The sequence below is a fragment of the Bubalus kerabau genome, chromosome 1 (genome assembly GCF_029407905.1).
Source record: "Bubalus kerabau isolate K-KA32 ecotype Philippines breed swamp buffalo chromosome 1, PCC_UOA_SB_1v2, whole genome shotgun sequence".
NCBI classification, from domain to species: domain Eukaryota; kingdom Metazoa; phylum Chordata; class Mammalia; order Artiodactyla; family Bovidae; genus Bubalus; species Bubalus kerabau.
The window spans coordinates 134,091,478-134,105,701 of record NC_073624.1 but is presented as its reverse complement, the minus strand read 5'-3'; the positions used below and the strand labels follow the sequence as shown (position 1 = coordinate 134,105,701).

General features: G+C 39.9%; 1 pseudogene; it reads left to right on the top strand.

Annotated features, from left to right (window-relative positions):
- Positions 1-13,202: 13,202 nt before the first annotated feature.
- LOC129654976 (dystrobrevin beta-like) lies at positions 13,203-13,849 on the top strand (annotated as a pseudogene).
- The last annotated feature ends 375 nt before the right edge of the window (positions 13,850-14,224 follow it).

The window sequence follows — 14,224 nt, the reverse complement described above, 5'->3', positions numbered from 1 at the left end:
AATATGCACAGTAGAATTGAGAAGCAAGAGGCTTAATTTACAAATGAGATTTTGTAGTGTTAGAATAAAAATATAGATCTGAAAGAAAGAAATGGAGAGTTCACATACACAAAATTGAAAATGCAATAAAATGGGTAAAACAACAGGGAAGATATGCAAAGATTTACTAATCTACTCAGGGTTTTTATTGACATCTTAACTGAAGAAAGCTGAGTGCTGAAGAATTGCTGCTTTTGGACTGTGGTGTTGGAGAAAACTCTTGAGAGTCCCTTGGACTGCAAGGAGATCCGACCAGTCCATTCTAAAAGAGATCAGTCCTGGGTGTTCATTGGAAGGACTGATGTTAAAGCTGAAACTCCAATACTTTGGCCATCTCATGCGAAGAGTTGACTCATTGGAAAAGACCCTGATGCTGGGAGGGATTGGGGGCAGGAGGACAAGGAGACGACAGAGGATGAGATGGCTGGATGGCATCACCGACTCGATGGACATAAGTTTGAGTGAACTCCGCGAGTTGGTGATGAACAGGGAGACCTGGCATGCTGCGATTCATGGGGTCGCAGAGTCGGACACGACTGAGCGACTTAAATGAACTGAACTGAACTGAATTAAAGACTTTGTATTTTTTGATTACATGTCCTATCTAAATGTTAAGCTCCTCCATTGCAAACCCCAGCATTGTATCCACCACAAGATCTGGCCAAGTCTTACGCATGAGAGTCAATGTATTGAATTAATACAGTGTAGTCTGAAACTCAACCAATAATGTTTAGCTTTTCTTTATTAAAAGTCAGAAGTTGATATTAAGCACATCCAGTAATTTTTGAAATTAATATGTTAACAAGAAAGCTTCCAGGAAACATAACATGAATTTTGCAATTTGAAATCTACTGAGGTACAGATTATTGACTATGCCAAAGCCTTTGACTGTGTGGATCACAATAAACTGTGGAAAATTCTGAAAGAGATGGGAATACCAGACCACCTGACCTGCCTCTTAAGAAACCTGTATGCAAGTCAGGAAGCCACAGTTAGAACTGACATGGAACAACAGACTGGTTCCGAACAGGAAAAGGAGTATGTCAAGGCTGTATATTGTCACCTTGCTTATTTAACTTATATGCAGAGTACACCATGAGAAACGCTGGGCTGGAAGAAGCACATGCTGGAATCAAGATTGCCAGGAGAAATATCAATAACCTCAGAAATGCAGATGACACCACCCTTATGGCAGAAAGTGAAGAGGAACTCAAAAGCCTCTTGATGAGAGTGAAAGAGGAGAGTGAAAAAGTTGGCTTAAAGCTGAACATTCAGAAAATGAAGATCATGGCATCTCGTCCCATCACTTCATGGCACATTGTGAAAACAGTGTCAGACTTTATTTTGGGAAGCTCCAAAATCACTGCAGATGGTGATTGCAGCCATGAAATTAAAAGACACTTACTCCTTGGAAGAAAAGTTATGACCAACATAGATAGCGTATTGAAAAGCAGAGACATTACTTTGCCAACAAACGTCCGTCTAGTCAAGGTTATGGTTTTTCCAGTGGTCATGTATGGATGTGAAAGTTGGACTGTGAAGAAAACTGAGCGCCAAAGAATTGATGCTTTTGAACTGTGGTGTTGGAGAAGACCCTTGAGAGTCCCCTGGACTGCAAGGAGATCCAACCAGTCCATTGCAAAGGAGATCAGCCCTGGGTGTTCTTTGGAAGGAATGATGCTAAAGCTGAAACTCTGGTACTTTGGCCACCTCATGTGAAGAGTTGGCTCATTGGAAAAGACTCTGATGCTGGGAAGGATTAGGGGCAGGAGGAAAAGGGGACGACAGAGGATGAGATGGCTGGATGGCATCACTGACTCGATGGATGTGAGTTTGAGTGAACTCTGGGAGACAGTGATGGACAGGGAGGCCTGGCGTGCTACGATTCATGGGGTCTCAAAGAGTCAGACACGACTGAGCAACTGAACTGAACTGAGATACAGAAGCATAATTTTATTTTATTGCAGACATTTTCAATTACACAGCATACTCACTTCCCAATTTAATAATGGAAAGCAGGCTAATGTCCCATCTGTCATGTAGCATTCTGCCTCAATGTTATCTTGGTGATTTCTGAAAGAATTAGTTGCCGGATTGGAAGCAATTTCTTCTTTTGACATTTAAGATGCTCCTTGTGAATATTCATTTGTGTATTCTTCACAAATTCCAATCCTATCTATAGATTCCTCTTGTACTTAAACTATTAAATGAGATCTTAGGTGACTTGAAAAAGAACCATATTTCTTTTACTGTTAGAGTTGTTAGATTTAGCAAATAAAAATATAGGCTAGTTAAATTTGAATATTAACAGCAATAAATATTTTTCAGGGTAAGTATGCCCTGTGCAATATCTAGGGTACATTTATACTAAATTTTTTAAAAATTTACCTGAAATTCAAGTTCACCGGGTTAACCTGTATTTTCTTTAACAATTCTACTTGGGCTTCCCTGGTGGCTCAGAGAGTAAAGTGTCTGCCTGCAATGCAGGAGACCTGGGCTCGATCCCTGGGTCAGGAAGATCCCCTGGAGTAAGAAATGGCAGCCCACTCCAGTATTCTTGCCTGGAGAATCCCACGGACAGAGGAGCCTGGCAGACTACAGTCAATGGGATCACAAAGAGTCTTAAATGACTGAGCAACTTCACTTTCACTTAGAGCAAAGTCTCTTCCTTATGTGTGTTGTGATACAAGCTACTGCTTCCTTGAATACAAACTGTAAATTATGAAGACTTTGTATTTTTGGTCAAGGACAAGCATGAAAGAATTACATGTACTGATAAGTAGAGAATGAAAGAAAATAAGGTGCAGCAACTGTCACGGGGTCTCAGCTATAGCCACTGCAGGACATTCAGCTACATGACCAGGAAAAGGCGTCCAAGAATATGAAGCAGTGGACAATGGAAGGAAGGATAACAAACTGGAATAAAACATGAAACCATAATAGAAGCATCCATATAGAATGCAGAGTGCGATACTGGGGAATCAGGGCATTCCAGGGTGATTCTGATATTCTGGATATGTCTTCACACAGAGGGGAACACAGAAGGGCAGTGGGGGAAAAAAAACCACCTATAACTTGAGGGTCAAAACTCCCAGATTCATGCTGTCTCATTTTAGGCTGTCTTTTGCCACCTTTGACCATTGATCATTTTATATGTAATACAAGGATGATATCTGTGCTGCCAAAGGCTGGGAGGATCAAATAAGATAAAAACTGTAAGCCATGTGATCCATTATACAAATATCATTTGTTATGCTTATTCAATGGCTGATTGATATGAGGCTATTATCATGGCATTATCAAGACTAAATTATAAGCATGTAAGACAATAAAGGTAAAAGGGATTTATAATGTGACTTTTTCATTAGTCAGTGTAATTTTATATTCAGGTTCATATTAGTTTATTTGGGTCCTATTAGAATTATTAGGGAAAATTCTTCCTTTTGTTTTCTTAATTTATTATGTGGGGAGAATTTTATTTTATAATCTTATTTCTTTCAGGCAGAACATCTAAAATACCTTATCATGGGCTCATCTACCTGGCAACCCAAATATTTTACTTCTTTCAAATTCATATTCTTATATCTGAGGAATTTAATTTTCCTCTGCCACTATAAAAAATAGCTATTTTATAAAAGAAAATTTTATTTTCCATTATCCCAAGAAATATCAAAAGTATAGGGAAAAAGATATATATAATCAAGCTGCCTCTATTGACATTAATCTTTTTTGAATTTGAACACTATTCATGAAGCTCATTTTCATTCAATTAAAACTGACACATCCTCTTTAAAAGAACTGCCATAAAACAAATAACTACCATAAGCTCATTTCATGTAGAAAGCCAAGGTCCCATTTTTCCTCTGTACTCATCTGCTGAACAAGGTCAGGAAGATGTTGAAAGTGATTTCACATACATTTGTACCAGTAAAATGGTGAAACAAAATGTGACTTAAGACAGAATAGAAAAATCAGACCAAGTGGGGTTATCAAATCTTGGCTATATTTTCTATCTTCAGAATATAAAATAACTTTGTTGACATTTAGCTCAGTAAATGTTCCTAATATTTCAAATGCAAATTTCCAATTTTTGAAATAATTTCTTCCCATATTGTTAACACTTAAGGTGAGATATATTATACATTCCATTTCACAAACGATTTGTCTCCTTGGAAGAACTTATTTGCATTATTCAGAGCTGAGAGTTGTAAATGTCAATGAAGGCTGACTCAGTTGGTTAAACAAAATGCAAACAGCAGCGCACTCGGGAGTCTCAGCCCCATGTATCATTTGAGCTCTCCTCTCTGGCATAACTATAGCCTGTACAACGTGTCTGGGTCCACTATGTACATAGCCATGGTCAAGGAGGACACACAATATAATAACGTGTAAAAGGTAACGCAATGAACTTGCTTAATAAATATGAATGAGTGTCTCCTCTGAGACAGGCACTTTACTGAACATGTGCTAATGCATGAGACATATGGAAACTACACTCAGGTAGGAGACAGAAGGGAGGGAAAGAAAAAAGGTAGGGAAGGAGGGAAGGAAGGAGATGTCACAAACCCAGTGCTAAAGATTTAGACAAAAAGGATTAGTAAGTGATATGAACTTTAATAAAAAACTGAAAACTCAAATTTGAAAATGAGCTAGCCATTACCACTATTTGACAGTTCAAGTTTTATACCTTATGAGTTCTTCTTTGTATATTTCATAGCTATTATGTATCTAGAATGTCAAATTAAGCAAGATCTTGTTTGTCAGACAACACAAATTTGGAATCTGAGCTGAGACAGGACTTGAAATGGAGTTTGTTATTGCTGTTCAGTTGCTAAGTCGTGTTCAACTCTTTGTGACCCCATGGACTGCAGCACGCCAGGCTTCCCTGTCCTTCCCTACCTCCCTGAGTTTGCTCAAAGTCTTGTCCATTGTGTCAGAGATACCATCTAACCATCTCATCCTCTGTTGCCCCCTTCTCCTCCTTTACCAGTAAAAGGGGGCATTAGGAAATGAATACGATAAACAAGATAAAAGATAAAATGTGTAAGTTGCTTTGGAGAACAGTGTTATTTAAAACGCTGATGAAAACTAAGCAAACACATCGAAAGCTAACTACAAACATTTTCCATGCAAAATTTGGGCTAGTTTGTTTGTGCTAGTTTATTGTATTATCTTTTTTTTTTTTAATTTTATTTTATTTTTAAACTTTACATAACTGTATTAGTTTTGCCAAATATCAAAATGAATCTGCCACAGGTATACATGTGTTCCCCATCCTGAACCCTCCTCCCTCCTCCCTCCCCATTCCGTCCCTCTGGGTCGTCCCAGTGCACCAGCCCCAAGCATCCAGTATCATGCATCGAACCTGGACTGGCAACTCATTTCATACATGATATTTTACATGATTCAATGCCATTCTCCCAAATCTTCCCACCCTCTCCCTCTCCCACAGAGTCCATAAGACTGTTCTATACATCAGTGTCTCTTTTGCTGTCTCATACACAGGGTTATTGTTACCATTTTTCTAAATTCCATATATATGCGTTAGTATACTGTATTGGTGTTTTTCTTTCTGGCTTACTTCACTCTGTATAATAGGCTCCAGTTTCATCCACCTCATTAGAACTGTTCTATTGTATTATCTTTTTAAAAAATATTTATTTATTTGACTGCAGTGGGTCTTAGTTGCAGCTCATGGACTTTTTCTTTTTTCCTAGTTGTGGCATGCGGGATCTTCAGTTGAGACATGCAGAATCTTTTAGCGGTCGCATGTGGAATCCTTTGTTACAGCATGTGGGATCTAGTTTCCCAACCAGGTATGGAACCTGGGCCCCCTGCACTGGGAGTGCAGAGACTTAGCCAATGAACCCCCGGGAAGTCCCATCTTACCTCCTGTATGGACCACTAGTTATCTTCTCCCACCAACTCCCCCAGGCCATCTCGACACTCTAGGTTTCTATAGAGGATGTCATGATGTAAAGAGAAATATAGATTTTCCTGATGGAATCCATGAGCTAGGTGAGACCAAATAGAACATTTTACTCTTGACAAATAAAAAGTTTAGAGTTGAGACTATGACCTAGACTGATCCAAGAAGGGAATTTTGAGGCTTTTATTTTTCTGAAAAACTGGGGACCCGCATGCTCACTCTCCTTATAAATGGTGTAATACATGGTAGTGAAGACAGGAACTACTAAAACTATTTTATTACACAGGGAAAGGGTGACATAAGAACAAGAGAGGAGCTGAAGAAATCTGAAGTAAAAGTTGGAGCCTGAATCAGATCACACCTGAAATTTGTACTAATTTTATCCTTTGCTGTTGCTGGCCTCTTCGCTGAGCCTATCATATCTATGAATAGTTCAATCCAATTGAGTTCAATTTTCTAATAAAAATTTCTCCTGCCTATTCATGATGGAACTTTCTTAAAAAAAGGTGTTTTGTTTTGTTTTGTTTTAATTAAAAAAAAAAAAACTTTTGGCCACGTCCCATGTTATGTGGGATCTTAGTTCCCTGGGCAGAAAGCAAACCCACAACCCCTTGCAGTGAAGTCTTAACCACTGGACCCCCAGGGAAATCCCCAAGATGGAATCCTCTTTGTTTGAAGTTTTATACATTTGAAAACTGTATGTCCCCCTTGTTGACCCTGCTGTCCTGGGCAGACAGTGGATTTCTTTTCTAGCCTCAAATGTTTCTGTCTCCCTGACCTTCTACCACAGAGGACTGCTCAGCTACGCGTCTTAATACTCTCCATGAATCAACAGCCCAGATCAATTTTCATGGAAACACTTTGGCCTCAGGACTGCATATTCTCTGACACTGGTATAGGCTCTGAGAGAAGTAGCTATAAATTACTAAAAATGCTCTCTTGGAATACTGCAGGATTGGAAAAAAAAAAAAAAAAAAAAGAAGAAAATGTCCTTGCCTTATCAGCATATATTCTGAGTTTTAATATGATGTTTTTATAAGCAAGTTGTATTTCATAAGCAAATACTTTTTATTTAAGTTTGAAGATTTTGGTTATTGAAATTAAAGTACTGCCGGAAGGCAATGGCACCCCACTCCAGTACTGTTGCCTGGAAAATCCCGTGGATGGAGGAGCCTGGTAGGCTGCAGTCCATGGGGTCGCTAAGAGTCGGACACGGCTGAGCAACTTCACTTTCACTTTCCACTTTCATGCATTGGAGAAGGAAATGGCAACCCACTCCAGTGTTCTTGCCTGGAGAATCCCATGAAAGGAGAAGCCTGGTAGGCTGCAGTCCATGGGGTCGCACAGAGTCAGACACAACTGAAGTGACTTAGCAGCAGCAGCAGCAGCAATGAACACAAATCTAGCTTAAATACTGTGTCTCCAGCTAAATGGTAAATGAGACTTTCTTACCGCATCCAGTTATAGGAATACTTATGGATGAATTAAAAATATGTGGATATGATATGAATAATTATTCATGAAACACTACTGAAATTCCACTTTGTAGCACATGGGCTTCCCTAGTGGCTCAGACCTGTAATATGGGAGACCTGGGTTTGATCCCTGGATTGGGAAAATCCCCTGGAGAAGGGAATGGCTACCTACTCCAGTATTCTGGCCAGGAGAATTCCATGGACAGAGGAGCCTGGTGGGCTACAGTCCACGGGGTCACAAACAGTCAGACACAACTGAGCGATTTTCACTTTGTGGCACACACTATTCTAGGTCGTATGAAGTTCATATTAGGAATAATAAAAACTCATGTCTACTTTGAAGGACCTCATAGACAAACAACAAATAATAGTGGGATAAGAGAGTCGCCATCATAGAGATACAGTCATATAAATGAGCCAAAGATTGTTTCTGTATATTGGCATTTAACTCATTATTTCTTTTCATGTCTTTATTTATTTACTTATTTTTTTGGCCGCAAGACATGTGGGATCTTAGTTCCCCAACCAGGGATCAAAACTGTACCTCTTGCATTGGAAGCTCAGAGTCTTAACCACTGGACCACCAAGGAAGTACCAATTGTTTATTTCCTTACATCAGTCTGAGATGTTATTGGCTCAAAGTCCAACAGTGATTAGCTTAACATTTTACACATCCAATTGTTAAACAGCACTCAGTTACACAGATATTTTTAGCCTTTTAAAGTCTCCCTGTTTTGCATATCCCTCAAAACTGCACCTAATGCCTGCTAGATAAAGATAAGATAAAACCACAGGACAATAGAAAACACTGAGTTGTTATTTCCCTTGGGAGCTGTCTGCCCAGCAGAGTCCTCTCCAGACTGCTGAGCACATTCTCTAGAAACAGAAGGCCTTCTCTGAGCCCCTCTTTCTTGGGACTTACCTCTCCCCTTCTATACGGTGGCTCCCACCCCTTAAGCCTCCAGAGACTGATGCTGTGAGGTACTCCCCTGTATGTATACCCATCAAAATAAAGCTTAGGAGTACAACTGCCAGGTCATATCTTTTTCCTTGCTTATCCCCCAAATCCTCAAACACTGCCTACAGCACATAAACTAGATTCAGTGAGAGGGAAGAATACAGGACACTTGAGAGGACAAAGAAGGGGATAAAGGCAATCACAGTCATGGGGACAGAATGTGCAAAGTTCTGAAATGTAGTACATTCTGGATATGACCTTTCAGGAATTCAATGTGACTGGAGTGTCAAAAGCAGAATGTGAGAAATGAGACCAGACAGGTAGAAGCAGATAGAACGTGTCATGCCAAGAGGTTTGTATTTATCCTGGCAGCAATGGAAGGCTGTTAAGAAATTTTAAGCGAGGAAGTAAGTGATCAGAATTGCATTTTAGAAAGATCCACCTGGCAGCACTGTGGAGAATGGTTCTGAAGAAAATCAGTATCTTAAAAAGTTTTCTCAAACAAAAAGCTATTATAGTGAGAAATTATGAGGCCTTGGACAAAGGTGTGATAGAGTTATGGAAACAATGAGTGTTTTGTGTGTGTGTGTGTGTGTGTGTGTGTGTGTTTTAAGAACAAGAATTGAGAGAATTTTTCTGACTGATAACATAATGAGTGAGAGGATGTGAAGAGAAAACTATAACTTCCTGGAATCTGGTTTGGGAGAATGGATACATTGTGATGTATAAATTAAAGCTGAAATACAAAACTTAGAAGAAGAAATGGATAGATTTTTTTTTTTTTTTTGGTTGACCAGCATTAATTTCAATTTTGGACATGTTGAATTTGAGGTCTTTAGGTCATGTATGGATGTGAGAATTGGACTGTGAAGAAAGCTGAGCACAGAAGAATTGATGCTTTTGAACTGTGGTGTTGGAGAAGACTCTTGAGAGTCCCTTGGACTGCAAGGAGATCCAACCAGTCCATCCTAAAGGAGATCAGTCTTGGGTGTTCAGTGGAAGGACTGATGCTAAAGCTGAAATACTTACTTATTGAAATAAGTATTGAAAGTACTGAAATACTTCCAATACTTCGGCCACCTGATGCGAAGAGTTGACTCATTGGAAAAGACCCTGATGCTGGGAGGGATTAGGGGCAGGAGGAGAAAGGGACGACAGAGGATGAGATGGCTGGATGGCATCATCGACTTGATGGACATGAATTTGGGTAAACTCCGGGAGTTGGTGATGGACAGGGAGGCCTGGTGTGCCACAATTCATGGGGTTGCAAAGAGTCAGACACAACTGAGCTACTGAACTGAATTGAACTGAGAGTCATTTAGTCATCACTGTTAGAGAACTGAGTGGAGCTGGGGGTCCAAAATTCAGAAAAAAAAATCTGGTTATAAGATGAAAATTTGGATCTAGCCAATGAGCACTGGTTGAAAACAGAGGTGATGAGACTGTCCAAAAACAGTGATGAAATACAAGATTACAGGATGGATGCCAAGGTTCAGTGATATATGATGAACAACTAGAAAGAGGAATATACAGAGGAGAGGTATCCAGGAAAGACAGAAGAAATACATAGAAAGAAAGAGAGAAATTATAAGTTTTCACAACCTCCTTGTAAGATCAACTATTTAATAATATTAAATTTAAATAACTTTTGTTCTTTACTTTGAAATATCAAAATAAGTGTCATCTCATTAGTATTTTTGAGCCATGCTCTTTAGATTGTAAAGATTGTGTGGTCCATTTACATCAAAATCAACTAAGGGTTTGGTTTGAAATTCAGCATTATCTCCAAATCTGAGTCAGTAATCGGGCATGTGGACCCAAGAATCTGACTTTACTAGCTTCCTCGGTTTAGTCCTCAGTTCAGCGCAGTCACTGAGTAATGTCTGACTCTTTTAGAGTCGGTTTAGTAGGTTTAGTACTACTGCCTTACTGAGCTCCATTGATGTGAAACTGAAAACGAGAGTTTAAAATTTCAGGTTTGATATTAAAGATCTTTAATCCTCTTTCTACAGTGCTCAGATCAAGATTGCAAAAAATAGTCAACTATGCAAGAAAGATCAACCTAGTCATCAGTTTCTAAATCCAACTGAAAAGTTAATATACTCATGAAACAAAATAGGTTCTTTTCATAAACCATTAGGTATGTATTTTTAATGATCAATGTAAGAGCCATAAAATGCCAACCTGTGTTATAATTAATAAACAAAATTAAATGAGAGAGGGAATTCCCTGGCTGTCCAATAGTTAGGACTCTGTGCTTTCACTGCCAAGGACGGGGTTCAATCCCTGGTCTGGGAACTAAGTTCCCACAAGCCACATGACAGGGGCAAAAATAAAACAAAATACAAAAAAAATAGAAAAAAAAAAAGGATCAATCTGAAAAAAAAGGAAATGAGTTTCAGCTATGCCAGCCAAGTCAGTAAATTTAAAATGCACACTCATTTTTAAGTGAACAAGAACCTTTAAAATGTATCACAAACTGAAGATTAATGAATAAATGAGAAGAATGACCAGCTCCTGTAATAGAAATAATCACACAAAAAGCTTCATAAGAACAGGACAGCTGTCAGTCTTGTCACAGCAGGCCAATGCTTACATTTAATAAATGTAATTTTAATAAATGGATTTGAGATTCAAACAGAACTGTGTTCAAATACACATCTATCACACACCACTTCTTTGACTTTGAAAAATAATTGTAACCTCTCTGTCAGGGTTTTCTAGAGAAACAAAAGTAATAGAATATAGTCAAGTATACAGAAAGAGATTTATTACGAAGAACTGACTCAGCAATTATGGAAGCTGAGAAGCCCCACAATCTGCCATCTGCAAGCTGGAGGCCCAGGAAAACTGGCAGTGTGGTTCCAGTCCAAACTCACAGGCCCTAGAAGCAGGGGAGCCAATGGTATAAGTCCCAGTCTGAGTCTGAAGGTTCAAAAGCCAGGAGCACTAATTTCAAGGGCAGAAGCTGGATGTCCCAGTTCAAAGAGAGATAACAAATTTGCCTTCTGCTATTTTTGTTCTATTTAGTCCTTCAACAGATTGGATGATGCCCACATGCATTGGTGAGAGTCATCTTCTTTGTTGTCTATCAATTCAAATGTTCATCTTTTCAGGAGACACCCTTAGAGACGCAACCACAAATCACGTTTTACCAGCTATTGGGACATCTCTTAGCCCAGTCAAATTGAGACATAAAGTTAACCATCACATTCTCTCAGCTAATTTCCCTGTAAGCCTTCTTCTGGCAGTACACGGTACAGTGTATGAAAACTGACTCACACAGCATAAGCAGTCAAAATATGCAGAGATAAATTGACCTTGAAGCTATCCTGACTTGAAGCTTAAATCAGGGCCTCTTACTTGCACAGGCCCCTTTCAAGGCCTTGCATGGGGCTCTACCTATGGGGTAACATGAACTGGTGTTTTTATTATATTTGCAAAAATAACATGTTTTTTGTATTATTTTTAAAAGAAAGAGTCCCCAAATGAGCTTTAGGCCCTAGAAAACTTGGCTTTATCAATGAATATATTATTATTATAAAAATAAAGTATACACAACTTATAGAAAATTCCTAGTACACAGCTGGCACTCAGTAAATGTATTATTTTCATGTATGTTTTAAATTATTTGTTATATAAATTGTTCCAGCAAGGTACACAGTAAAATATATAAAAATAAAAAATGGAAGAACATGTAAGAACAAGTTTTCTAACAGAACAGAGGTAAGATGAATCTATATACATTTTAGCAGTCAAAGAAAAAAAATGAAATAAAACTGGGTACTTATTTCTCAATATGCATGAGCCTAAAACAGATGAACTGCTAAGGAGAAACTCAACTGTTTTCAGTATGAAGTAAGGTATTTATCCTAAGAATTTTTTTTTTTTTTTAATTAAAAGAAAACTAATGCAGTGGACAATTATGTTCAGGGTAGCTATAGAGTAAAATCAGCAACTGGTATCATATACATATTAAAGCCCTCATAAGAAAAATGTGATCACATTGTAGCTTTACTTTTTATAAATTTTTTGTAAAAGGATGTGGAAAAAAAAAAGGAAAACGTGTGTTTATGAATGTAGGTATGGATGCAATGGTTGAATAAAAACTCTGATAGAGGCGATAGGAAAAGCCAGTTAAGGACAGATATATGCATTGTGAAACACGGTCACAATTGGATGGCAATTTTACAGCCAAAAAAGGCAAATTTATATGTGCAGTGACGTTAGTAAAGAGGTAGTTAAAAACATATACAAATGTTTGGGATGAAGCAATTGACTTGGGAAGCCATTATACATACTGTTAGGAGTCTCGAGCCTGCCCTTTGCCTTGCGTCCTTCAGACCGCCAGCTCCAGACACATCCGCATCCCCTGCAGTTGCAACCTCACAGCGCTCACGCTGTCGCGGCCCGGCACCATCTTGACCACGCCCCTCACGTCCCTGCGCCTTTTGCAACTTCATGCCCCTCACGCCAACGTGCCCCTCTGGCCCCCGCGAGCACACGCCCCTCACTTCTTGGTGACTCGCCCACCTCCAAGCTCGGCGCGACGTTGAGACCTCACGCCCCTCACGACCCCACAATCTCACGCCCCTCATGCCTCTCACACCAATCATGGCGCTTACGCTCCTTGTGCCACTCATGCCCACCTGCTGTCTAGCTCACCAGCCCCTGCTTCCGGGACGGCTCCACAACTTGACCTGGCACCTCTGGGTCAGGCAGGAGGAGGCTCCAGTCTAGAGATCTTGTGGACGCTGCCAACTCCAGCCCCAGAAAATTGAGGAAAGTGGCTACAAGTGGAATGTGGCAGAGAAGACATGTGCTCTTAGAAATGTACGCTCAGACTTGTGATGTCCTAAGACTATCAATTGACAGAAGAGCTTGCAAATTACTAATTTTGCAAAAACAATGCAGCCACCTTCTTGTTGACTCCTGGGACATGACAAAAAGCTTCCGAAATGGCGACCTGGATACACTGGACACAACCTGAGATCAGTGAGTCCCGCCTTGAGACAGACTCTCATGCATCTACTACCAGCTGACCACGTACCTTCCCTCGCCTCACCAGTGGGCGTGGACCATCTTCTCAACTCCTCAAGGTCTTGATCCGTGTCTGTGGCAGTGAGGCCCGAGGCCCGAGGCAAGCTGACGGTATTTCCTGTTTTAGCGATGCAGTGTGTGTGTGTGGTGGGAAAATGCTAGACAAATTGAGACGTGTTTTCTCCCAGGTGTCAGATTCCATTTGCCTGATGATACTTAGTAAGTTAGACTTACAGGTTTCTGAAGGAAGTTTTAAAGCTCCCAGCAGTTGTCTTAGAAGGGCCATCTATTGGTTACACGGAGCACTCAGTCCAGATCTGTTTTCCACTGCACAAAGAGTGCTCAGTATGCTTTTACACCGCAATGGTCGATCCTCCTCCTCTTCCTCTTCGGGATTTGTGTGACTAACCCTCAGGCACAGGCTTGCCTGTGCAGAGAAGGTCTGCATCCCATGAAGGGTTCCTATTTCTGGTGTGAGATGGAGTGCTCCTATTCCTGGTATGAAAGCGGTGTGGGTTTCTGGTTCCCATGCCTGCAGTGCCACACCCACGGTTCTGCCTCTGTTGCTTTTGGCGTGGCCATGCCGGTGACGCGGCATGCTTAACTCTCTGAGTTTTCCGAAAGATTTAAAGTTCTTTTTCTCCCAGCCAGTTTTCTTCATGCTTATAGGGTTTAAGTGGTACAAAGCTGCATGAAATGAATGAGTTAATTTTTTGCCTCTCTAAAGTTGGGGGAATATTGTATTTTACAGTTGCCACATAGATGTCCTTACTTTCCAAAATA